This window comes from Halyomorpha halys, unplaced genomic scaffold (assembly GCF_000696795.3).
Source record: "Halyomorpha halys isolate HHAL.00 unplaced genomic scaffold, Hhal_1.1 Scaffold162.1, whole genome shotgun sequence".
Classification (NCBI taxonomy): Eukaryota; Metazoa; Arthropoda; class Insecta; order Hemiptera; family Pentatomidae; genus Halyomorpha; species Halyomorpha halys.
Window position 1 is genome coordinate 671876 of NW_027109824.1, and position 10173 is coordinate 682048.

Below are 10173 nucleotides of genomic sequence, written 5' to 3' on the forward strand. Positions count from 1 at the left end.
TACATTTTACATATTAACATATATACATTTATACAAGAGATCGTATTTTTATAATGATAAACTTATATACAATTATACAGCTTCTTAGACGCTTGTAGTGCTGGCCCCTGGCGAGTTACAGCGGCACTACGTGCTCGTTGACTGTTATAATACAATTGGCTTCGTGATAATACGAAGCCCTGCAAAGTGGGGCGAAACGTTGGTTAACAATAAATAGTTCCCTTTTACTATTTTGATACCTTTATTGACCGCCACCCGGACTATATTGATCCAATAGCTTCCTCATAGTTCTTTAGTAATGAACAAATTTCAGGTCTTCAGTCCACTCAGTTTTTTATTTATGTGCCTATTTAGGGAATTTGATTTGATTCAAACAAGGTAACTAAGATTTCCGTGTATTAATATTATAGAATAAAAAATCAAGTTGATTATTGCAGGATTTGGGTGTTTCCTTCACATTTTGAGTTTTTACTGCACGCATTTTCCGGATTTTTGCTGAAAATCTTTGGATTTTTTTACTGCACAAAAATCTGGTCTCGACTGATAAGTCTTGGATTTACAAATTTCCTAAAATAAACTGAACATGTAACAGCACCAAAACAATTTTAGTTTATTTCATGCAAACCATCTCTTTCCACACTCCTCTTATCTCTTTGTGGTCCTATCATAGCGACTTGTAATACTCAAGTATTATACTAATAAAAAAAGGTCTGTACTGCTAAATGCTTCAATCCATTAAGGGTTAGCAGTGCAGTACTCTGTCAGTAATTATCTGTCACAGCGGGATTAAAATTTGGGTCCTTGGAGTTGGTAGCACTGTGCCTTACCACTGAGCTATAACGCTCCTCTAAGTATTACACTATATTTTTATTTTCAAATACATTGGAATTTAACAACATGAAAAACTAGATATAGCAAAGACGAAATTGAGTTCTTGTGAGCCGAATTGAATATTAATAAAAGCAGAATATTAAAAAAAAAGGAATAAATACCCAAAATCTTGGATTTCACATTTTTATTATATCTATTTTTAAAAAAGCTTCAATATAATTTGATCCTCAATAAAATGATATTTGCTCGAATTGTGAAGAGGTTAAATGCAAATTAAAGGGGAAAATAACCATATCATAAAAAAAATTGGAAAACAATTTTTTATTAAAAACGAATTTAATGAAAGGGATTTTCAATAAAAACGGGGAAAGCTGGAATTATTAAGAGTATCCAGTAAAAGGTTTTTTAATGTTAATTTATTTAATATCCGTGAGCTGTCTGTCGGAAAAATTACTTTTATGTAGGATTATTGGAAAAATAATTTATTTATTGGTATTTACAAATGTATAAAACAAGTAAATTTGCCGTAAGTGATATAATGACATGATACAAACATGTGGAGAATTTGCCCATTGATAGAACTCCAATAACATTTCTAGGGGAAGAAGATCTCGAGGCCATTTTCTGTTCAGACGCCTCGGAGGATTGTTGAGTTAGAAACTAGTGGGTATAGGTGGTTAGGGAGCTAATAATGGAAGGATCGATGTATGGTTCGGGCTAGATCGGTTACATAGGGAACATTAAGGTCTTTATGTATGATTTTATTTGTGACAAAGTAGGGAGCATTGAGGATTTTACGAAGGATTTTGTACAGTAAGGATTGGATTCGAGACTAATTCGAAGGATTATTGGAACCCTAAAACTCAACAAAGATAGGTCTTATTCTAGTCATATAGATCAGTCTTTTGCAATGGATTGGAAGTTTAGACCGTTAGTCTATAAAATAGTTAACAGTCTGATTATCGAAAATAAAAAAGTTTCATGAAGTTCACTTATGTTTCTATCTTCAAGTAATTGGGTTTTTTTTAATTCGAAGAATGGTTTTCCATATAGGCGAGTAGATCTAATATTAAAGATTACTCAATTCCTCAATGATCCACTGAATTAATCAAAATCGTTAGATCCGTTTTGGGGAAAAACGAAAAAATGTAAAAAATCGATTCTATCGATCCGTTGTTCATAACTCCTGTTCATTCTATCCAAATTTAGACTTAATGCCGTTAGAAGAGCGAAATACAAGTTTCAAATAAAGAAGAATTTTTCAAACTTTATTTAATTTTCCGATTTTTTTGAATATTCGTATATAAGGATTTCTCAATACCCATCCTCCTACCGTCCTATCTCTCTATTACCAATCATGGGCAAAATGCTCGAAAAACTCATTTTAAAACGCCTATACCCCATCCTAGATACAAATCATATAATTCCTGAACACCAGTTTGGATTCCGAACATCCCACTCCACTATCCAGCAATGTCATCCTGTGGTGGACGTTGTCTCGTCTTTTTTGGAGCGCGGAAGGTACTGCGCGGGAGTCTTTTTCGATATAGAGCAGGCTTTTGATCGAGTCTGGCACCCGGAGCTGCTTTACAAACTCCGCCGATTCCTACCTTCTACATACTTTCTCATCGATAGATTATTCCAAGTAAACCACAACTGTTCCTATTATTTCCTCTATTCTCAGTCCGCTGGTGTTCCTCAAGGTAGGATCCTCGGTCCCATCCTCTAAGCCGTCTATACAGCTTACATCCCAACCAATCCTAACACTACCCTCACCACTTACGGTGATGACACATGTGTGCTCGCTGTTAATAATAACTCCTTGATTGCATCCCAAACTCTCCAATCCCATATCACAGCCCTCGAAGAATGGTGTCGTAATTGGAGGATTAAAATAATCCCAACAAATACCATCAAATCACCTTTACCCTTCGTCGTAAACCTACCGATTGCCCTACAGTCTCCTTTAATAATGTTTATCTTACCCCTGTCGAACAGATCCACTACCTTGGACTGCGTTTGGACTAACGATTAACCTAGAATCCTCACACAAAACTGAAAGATTGGAAACTGCACGTCGATTTCGACTATTACAGCACTTACTAGACAAACGGTCTTAACTTCCAACACATTACAAAAGACTGATCTACATGACTGTAATAAAGCCAATCTGGACATATGGAGTTGAGCTTTAGGGCTCCACTAAACCTTCAAATTCCTCCCGTATCCAATTATTGCAATCCAAAATCCTTCGTAAAATCCTCAATGCTCTTTACTTTGTCACAAATAAAATCATACATAAAGACCCAAATTACAAACTCCCTAAGCACCCAATCCCACTAGTTTCTAACCTTGCTTCCTCTTCCATTCTTGACAATCCTCCGAGGCGCCTGAAAAGAAGATGGCCACGAGACCAGCTAATGTAAAACCTCATTAGAGTGTTACCAATGGGTTGTTTCTCTACACGCCTGTGACACGGCGTAAAATAAAGGGTTCTCAAATCGCTAAAAAGGAATATCAACTTTGTTTTGCTTCTGAAAAATCTTTTACAATACTTTGATAGTCAGTCTGAATCATTTCAATATAGTACGATTATTGAAGCATAATGAGGGTTATTATAAATAAACTATTTATATTTTATGTAGTATATATATATGACAATATTAATTATCATAGATAATTAAATTGCCTACTAGAATAAGAAAAATCAGCTAAATCGGAACGCTATGAACGATAATACAGGGAAGTTAGCTGTTAGCATTCATGTTACTATAGTTACCCTCTTAATACTTCATCTATATATTATTTCTTTGATGCGCGGTGATAAGGGCTTTAGGTAATTTTTGAGCATTTGGAGATTATGTCGCATTATAGGACCAAATCGGAGCTATCGGTTTGTAATAAGGTCTTTATGCTTCAGATAGACTTGTACTATATTGTTTTATGATTTTTTTTTTAAATAATACTTTTTATTTATTGATAGATCTTATAAGTGATTTCACTGTTCTGTAGCTCTTATTGTAAGGACAGAACAAGTGCTAGACACAAAGTTCAAGCGGAAGGAAAGAAGTGGGAGAGCCTACTGGATAAGGATAAACGAATCCCCGGCAATCTTAGCAGAGCTGAGAGCGTTTTCGGCTAGGTTAACAGGACATGATCTGCTCCAAAACACCTCCATCGAATTGGCATCGTAGATTCCCCGAAATGTCCTCTATGCAACATGGGGGACATGGATGGGGACCATCTTTTGGCGTGTGTTGGTCTGGAGGATGTTGAGCGAGATACGGACCAACTAAGAGGAAGAGTCAAATTGTATTGGGCTGCGAGAGGGAAAATGGCGTAATAGCCCACTTCCTGTGGCGTAGGAGAAAAAGAAAAAAAAATTTATTGATAGATATTACTATCTGCCACACAGTTGTGGGGAATAGGTAATAGTGATGAATGATCTCATACACACTAAAATCAAATAAAATAAATAAATGAATAAAAAATAAATAAAAAAATAAAATAAAAAAAAACTCTCTTAAAATACATACGTACAAAAGAATAGACAAGATGAACATAATCAAACTATCTGTATGAAAAATAAATAAATAAAATAACATAATGATAAAATAATATACTGGAAGATTGTTGATTGACCGTGTGAATAGATGAATGGAATATGGTCCGGGTGCGGTAAAAAAAAAACTCAAATAGTAGAATTATACTATTTTATTTTATTTTTTTGATCGCACCCGGACCGTATTCCATTCATAAAATAATATAGTCTCTAGTCACATTTACACAATCGACCTGAGAATCCCTGACCCCACTCTATCCCCCACGTGTGAGGGGTAGAGCAGAGCTCAAGAGATCCCAGCGCATCCCTCTCGCCGCATCACTGGTTTTATGAAATTAACAATTACAAAAATATCAATAATAAGATTTTACATAGTGTTTTGTTTTTGCACTCCTGAAAAATTCATATTTTCGATTTAAGCCCGTTATGACCGTGCATCAAAGATTTGATATCAAATTTTCTATATTGTTCCATTAATGTAAATAAATCCTCAAATATAGCAAAAGCAACATTATCGGCTATACTAACGGCTCTGCTGGTATATTATATAAATGAGATACTAATAAAAAATATACTAAATCAACGCAATTAATATTATAAACAACTCACAAGTCACATTTCAGCAAGTAGACGTAGTCAATATCTAACCTGAAACGAAAAAAAAACTACAATAGTATCATTAGAAGATATAATATATTAATGAAAGGCAGATTCCTTAACAATTAATTATTCTAATGGAACTTGTATTTAATTTTTTTAAATTTCTTAGCACCCAAAGAGTGCTCTTAACATTTAACTTTTATTGTTTAAAATATTATTTTTGTTAACAAGGCAAAATAGCAATATAAGGCTTGTTGTGTTAAATGTAATGATATTCACCGAATTAAATCAAAATTGAAGTTAAGGGTTAAATCGAATAAATGTGTAAAATCGATTCTGTAAAATGACAATTCAGGCGAGTCGATTTCAGAGTGTTTAGTTTAGGTATTCCCCGGGGTAAAATTTGGGGAATATTACCCAAATTTATTCTTATATGCTGGTATGGCTGGTTTAAATAGAGAAGTGGGCTGTATTAGGAATAGATTATAATTTTTTTTTATTTATTCAATGTGATTTACAACTGTTCAAGTAATAAATAAAATAAGTAAATATTTTGTATGTTTCATCACTTGAAAATCTTGAGTAGGAACCACCCATTGGTGATAATTCAAGCATTAATTTAAATTAGAACGTCCCTTGGCCATCATCTTTTCAGACACCTCGGAGTGTTATCAGGGATTGTTAAGGATGAAAGATTAAGAATTAATGGGTTAGGATGGGTAAGGAGTTTGGAATGAAAAGAAGCATATCTGTTTTGGGCCAAATCTGCAACGAATGGGATGTTAACGTCTTTGTGGATGCGTTTATTTGTAACGTAATAAGGAGCATCAAGTATTTTACTTAGGATTTTGGATTGTAAGGATTAGATGCAGGAGAAATTTTATAGCTTGGTAAAGCCCCAGAGCTCAATTCCATATGTCCAAATTGCTCTGATTAACGTAGTGTATATGATGTCAAGGATTGGATAGAGACATTTTAATAAGAATTTTTCTAGGATTTTGCCCATAATGGGCAAGAGTGAAATAAATTATAACTTAGATGAACAAAATAAAATGCCTCTATTTTTGGATGATTGCTGACAATTGATTATGTTTTGCCAAAGATGATTACAATTTATATTATTGTGTCAGTTATTAATTTTGATAGTTGATTACATTAATGAATTAGATTACAATTACTTGATGTTGATTTATAGTGAGGACTTGTTCTTCTGCTGTGTTCTTTAGTTCCTTCGTCCTGGTTTCGTTCCCTGCCTGGGGGTGTTGATTAACCTATTCCCTCATCCTGAGAAATAGTTGACTGCTCTTCAATCTCAAAGGGTGCTTAGCTTACTTCTTTTTTTCTCCCGCTAGATGGCAGTATTTTTATATTCATCTTGAATTCTATTCAAGTGTGAGGGTTGGATGGGGGGGGGGGGAGGGGTCATTTTCCACAAACACAGAGAAACAGTTGCTTTCACATCCCAGGCATATACACACCTTATAAAATATAAAATTAAACTTTTCGTTTTTCTGTTCACACAAACAGATTGACTATTTTATAAGATTAGTTATTGAGATTCATAGAACCTGAAAACGTGTTTTTCCGTTAAAATCTAGAATTCGAAATTTTTCAAGATTCCACTACTTTCCTTTGCTGTTTATTCCATATGTAGGTAAGTGGAAGCAATAAAAAGAAATTAATAACTTTAATAACATGAAGATATTTAGTCATTTTAAGTTCAGCGATGTAAATAAAAATAATTTTATTAAAAAAAAATTTTATCATCATATATTTTATATCAATATTATTTTATTTCTTCTTCCTTGAAGAAGTTTGTCGGGGGGTGCGGTCAGAAAATAACTTATATTATCTTATATTATACATATCTTCTTATCTACATGATATTATATTAGTCACTGTTTTAAATCTACTACCATACAATTCCACAAATATCAATCAATTAAATATTTTGTACTATTCAATTATCAGTTATCATTTATGATTTAATTCAATATTTTATATAATTCTAAATTTGTTTGTATACTATTCCTTTTCAATTGTATGTTACTCTAAATGTTGTTGTTATCTCTTCTGTTCTACAGCCCTGATGAAGACCTGAACTTCAGGTCGAAACGTCGGCATAAAATAAATAAATATGGTTTTGTTTATGTTGTTCTTTTCTGACCGCACCCCTCAACAAACTTCTTCAAGCATTAATCTACGGTCAACTATCTACATCTCATTATTTTATTTCTTCTTTTCTTGTGTATATAATTTCCAATTTACTTATTTTTACATGATTTTAACCCTACCTTAATCAACCTTATTGTATCTTATCTTCCAATATCAAAATATTTTTAGTTGTTTTTGTATCTTCCTGATGAAGCTGTACAAAGTGGGGCAAAACGTCGGAAAATAAATATTTGTTAACTACTTTTGTTCTCTTTTGACCTTACCTTCATAATTTGAAATTACACGGTCAATTATTTATATATATAATCTAAATAAAAATAAATTATTCATTAAAATTTGGTTTAACATAATACTATTATAAGAAATGGAAATAATAAAAAAGCGTCATAATGAAAATTTTACATCAAAATACAAGAGATGAATCAATTTAACTTTTTTTTTTTTTATTATTTATTTATTGTAATTTACAACTGTACAAAATAATACAATAGGTGAACAGTAGGTTTCATATACACTTGAAAATCTTGGGAAGGAACCACCCATTGGTAGTACTTCAAACATTAATTTAAACTAGAAGGTCCCGTGGCCATCTTCTTTTCAGACGCCTCGGAGGATTATCAGGGATTGTTAAGGATGAAAGATTAAGAATTAATGGGTTAGGATGGTTAAGGAGTTTGGAATAAAAATAGGCATATCTGTTTTGGGCCAAATCTGCAACGAATGGGATGTTAAGGTCTTTATGAATGAGTTTATTTGTGACGTAATAAGGAGCATTAAGGATTTTACGTAATTTAACTTAATCCGCAAAAAGCATTAAAGAAAAAAATATATAAATAAATACATCTTTAATATGCCTTCATTAAACATTCCGTAATAAATATTTAAACGTATCAATTACTTTTTATTATGCGAAATAATTAAAATAAAAGAGAATGAATTATAAAAGAGTAATTTTTCATTTTAATCTAATGACATGCTGGCATATATTAATGCCACCTTTGAAATGTTAATCCCACAATTAAAGAATGATGTTAAGCTAAAGGTGCATTTAAACCTTGTTGTTATGCAAAAGGTCTAAGACATTGCACTAAGTAATGGAGGTAAGGTCGTGCTTAAATATCATCGCAGATTATAGCAATGGAATGGACCCAGGTGACTTTTACTTACTGTTATTTTCAATAAATTTCCACGATAAGCGGTTATTTTTCATTTTTCAAAAAAATTAAAAACGAAAAACAGAATTAATGACTACAGATCCAGACTTCGAGAAGAAAACAGCTTAACAAAATACAGACTAATAAAAGTAACAAACAAAGAAAGTATGAAGGAAAGAATAACCAAACTAGAGAAACTAACTTTTGCAACCAGTAACGTGTACAATAAGAAAAACCTGTCCACAAAAGCGAAAATATGACACTAAAACAAAATTGTTAAACCGGTAATACTATAACGGACGGAAACCACATGCTTCCCCAGTCTGGAAGAACTACTGAGAATAGAACTAAGCATCCTAAGAAGAATCTACGGCTCCAAAAAGGCACAAGAAGGATACAGGCTAAACAAAGAAGACCCAACAAAGAAATCTACAAAGACACAAAGGACTAAGACACAGAAATCAGGAAACTGGAATTCCACGGACAATTGGAATGACTGGACAAGGAAATATTCCAAAAAATCCGAGGATATAAAATCTCAGGAGGATATATCAGGCAGATGAAGAAAGAAACGGAAAGACTAGGAATAACGGACGAGGACTGTCTGGACGGAGAAAGATATAGGAAAAGACTGAAGGAAATAAAGGTTCTTGTGAGAAAGAGAAATTTGAAAAAGGGTTTTTTTAGCGTGGGGTAGAAGGGGTAGCGTGGACAGAAGAAAGAAAACAAAGGCACGCAGAGATAATGAGGGGAAAATGGAAGGAGAAGAAAAACAAGAGAGAAGCCGTGATAAAATTAATAAATTACAAGTACTAAGAGGAAGTGTTTTTGTAAATTTGGATTTTTATCCTGTTGATGACTATCTATATGAGAATAAGACCTATCAGGTATAAAATAATCTAAATTTCTCATTATGGAGGCAAAACTAGTAGATTAAAATAAATTCCAATAAATCTCACCAAATCACATTTACCCTCCGTCTTGCCCCACAGCATCTTTTAATAATACCACACTTATTCCCGTTGAACAGATCCGTTACTTAGGACTAAATCTGGACAAACGAAATCCTCATACAAGACTGAAAAGACAGGAAACTGCTCGTCGATTCCGACTATTACAACATTTACTAGACAAACGGTCCAAACTTCCAATCCATTACAAAAGACTGATCTACATGACTATTTTAAGGCCTATCTGGACATACGGAGTTGAGCTATGGGGCTCCACAAAACCATTGAATTCTTCTTGAATCTAATCCTTACATTCCAAAATCCTTCGTAAAATCCTTAATGTTCCTTACTTTGTAACAAATCAAATCATCCATCAGGACCTCAATGTCCTATATGTTGCCGATGTGGCCAGAACCAGATACCATTCCTTCCATAATAAAACTTCACAAACCAACTCGTTTCTAACCTGGCTTCTCTTTCACTACCGAATAATCCTCCTAGGCATCTGAAAAAAAGATTGCCTCGAGATCTTCTCCTTTAGAAATGTTTTTGGAGTTCTATCAATGGGTAGATTCTCCACATGTTTGTATCATGTCATAATATCACTTACAGGAAATTTACTTGATGTGTACATATATATACAGTTGTAAATAACAATAAATAAATTACTTAAAAAAAAAATAAAATACTCATTGGCTCGCCGCATTTAGTCAAAATCATTTGAGCAGTTTTCGAACAAATCGATTCTATAAAGTGGGACTTCAGGTCATCCGATTTTAGCGAAAAAGTTTGTCGTATCTCCAGCATACTCTAAATGTTGTTGTTATCTCTTCTGTTCTACAGCCCTGATGAAGACCTGAACTTCAGGTCGAAACGTCGGCATAAAATAAATAAATATGGT